Source organism: Elephantulus edwardii, unplaced genomic scaffold (assembly GCF_000299155.1).
Source record: "Elephantulus edwardii isolate Elephantulus edwardi_28Jun2011 unplaced genomic scaffold, EleEdw1.0 scaffold00030, whole genome shotgun sequence".
NCBI lineage: Eukaryota > Metazoa > Chordata > Mammalia > Macroscelidea > Macroscelididae > Elephantulus > Elephantulus edwardii.
The window spans coordinates 18,100,776-18,103,345 of record NW_006399780.1 but is presented as its reverse complement, the minus strand read 5'-3'; positions in this window follow the sequence as shown (position 1 = coordinate 18,103,345).

The window sequence follows — 2,570 nt, the reverse complement described above, 5'->3', positions numbered from 1 at the left end:
TCCCTCCCGCCCCAGGGATCAGGGTGATTATCCTGAGACTAGTATTAGTGGTGCAGGGTCTTCCCAGAGCTGAAATGCTGCTGTTTATTGGAGGAGGCAAGGGTTCTGGAAGTGGAGAGGGAGAGCGTTCCTTTGCCAAGCCTCCGACACCTTCTACCCTGAGCTCTAACCCCAGGATGGGGAGTTGAGTTCCTGTCCCCCAAACCTTATCACTGTTTATTTTGCCCTGAAAGGTTCTGGCTAGGACTTTTGTCAGGGCTCCAACTTGCTGCTCCCGGTGAGGTGGAAAGGCCCATGGGAAGCTGAGATCAGGAAAGAGATGGCCCAGCTCCCTGCAGGACATCAGTGTGTCTTTTCTTCTTTTTTTAAAAATTGTGCTCTTCTTTTGTAAGCTACATTGCAGAGAAAGCTGTGCTCTATTACCTACCACTGCCTCCTCTCCCTCTGTTCACACATCACCAGAAATGATACAGATTCTGCCATTCTCCCTGCTCATGTCTCCTATTTACCCAGTTTAAGTGGGCTACACAGTCCAGGACCACCCCCACCCCCAGACCTGCCCGTCTCTTTCCCCATCCCTCATAAATCCCTCAGAGATCATCCCTGAACCAATGTCCAGAGTTGCATGTCTACCAGTGCCTGAGTCTGAACAGGCACTTCTTGCAGACTGAGACTTGAACTTTTTCCTTAGGGAGGCCCTTCACCACCATGCAGAGCAAGGACCTGAAGCATAAAGTGAGTGCTCAGGACAGAGTGAGGGAGTGTGGACCAAGGGAGTGTGATTCTCAACTCACTGTGAGAACAGTTAAGTGACAAAAATCTGGTAAGGACTGAGAAAAGGCACTAAGCAGCGGGGGCTGTTATTTATGATTTTCTATAAATAAGTTCTGAGAGACCCTTTGTCCTCTTTTTGTAAGTTCTGTTCTGTTCTGTTCTCCCGATCCCTTGGTACTCTGCATCTGTCCTCCTGCCTATCCCTCAAAATCCATGACATTTCTAGGTAGATGCTGCCTTCTTTTTGGAGGAGAAAGCCTTGCTTGCACTCATTTGCGCTCTAAGTCTGAGGAGAGACAAGTGACAGAGCAGTCCATAGGCAGATTGACAAAGGAAGATCAGTGACCCCTTAGATCAGCAGTTCTAAGTCTACTGTGAGATCAACAGGAACTGTTGTGATAATCTCAGCTGGCCTCCAATATCCAATTTCTATAGACTGACAATGATAATGTTGTTATGTGCCATCTGGTCACCTGTGACTCATACTGACTCTATGTACAACAGCCTTCAACCCTGAACCCTGCTCTATCCTGAGCCAATTTCATTGTCTCTCACATACCTACCCCTCTTACCCCAGTAACTGAGTCAATCCATCTCATCCAGTGTCGTCCTCTCCTGCTCAAACTTTCCAAGCAAAATTTTCTTCTCCAAGACTGGTCCTTCTTGGCATCATGCCCAAAGTATGTCAGACGAAGCTTCAAAATCCTTGCCTCCAAGAAATAGCCTGGTTTCACTCTCTCCAGGATGGAACTGTTTGTTCTCTTAGCAGTCCATAGTATATTCAATACTCTTCTCCAGCACCACATCTCAAAGGCATCAATTCTTCTTCATCATCCTTAGTCATTATCCAGCTCTCTGATGCATAGCAAGTAATTGTGAAGCCCACGGCCTGAATCCAGTGCACCTTAGTCTGTAGACTGACACTGTGGCGGTTTGGTACTCTGGACAGGTCCCCACCAACAGCAGATTTTCCCAATGCAATTCGCCTTTTGATGTCCTGGCTACTGGTACCAAGAGTGTTGATTATGGAACCAAGCAAACTGAAGTTATTTTTTTTTCTATAATTATATTTTATTAATTTTCATAAACATTTACAGAGATTTTGGGTTTCCATTCATTCATTGTTGCACTATTCTCTCTACCCTCCTCCCAGTTTGTTCTTGTCCAAATGCCACAGTGCTTGTCAAAGCCAGTTCTGATTAATCTTCTTTGTCATTGTGTCCTTTGCCATTCCCTATCACTCCTCCCTGAGAGAGACTTCACCCTGAGTCATAAGGAAAAGGGGATGGCGTATTCTCTTAGCTACTTCCTGCTGAAAAGGGATGCTGTGGGTTTCAGGGTGAAGATCTTCTCTCACTACTCTAAAGGGCCCCTTTGGCAGTAGGAAACACATAGACTATTATGGAGATTGATTTTGGAATTTAGATGCACTCTTATTGATTGTGCTTGGCCGTACATGTTCATATCCTTGAAGATGTATCATGGGGGTGTTGCAACCTAGAAGACACAAATTTGACTAACAAGTTATAAGTACTTGAGTCCAAAAATTATGGAAAAGTAAAAGAAAAGATTCTTTCATTGTTTTACAAACCCTCCCCCAGGTCCCCTCCACCATGTAGCCCTCGCTCTAGTCTCCTGTGATGACAGAAATACCTAGTTCAAACTGAAGTTATTAACAATCTCAATCTTTTCTCTGTTTGTCATGCTGTTGCCCATTGACCCAGTGGTGAGAATCTTTGTTTCCTTGATGTTGAGCTTCAGTCCATATTGTAGGCCTTGACCCTCTGCAGGAAATG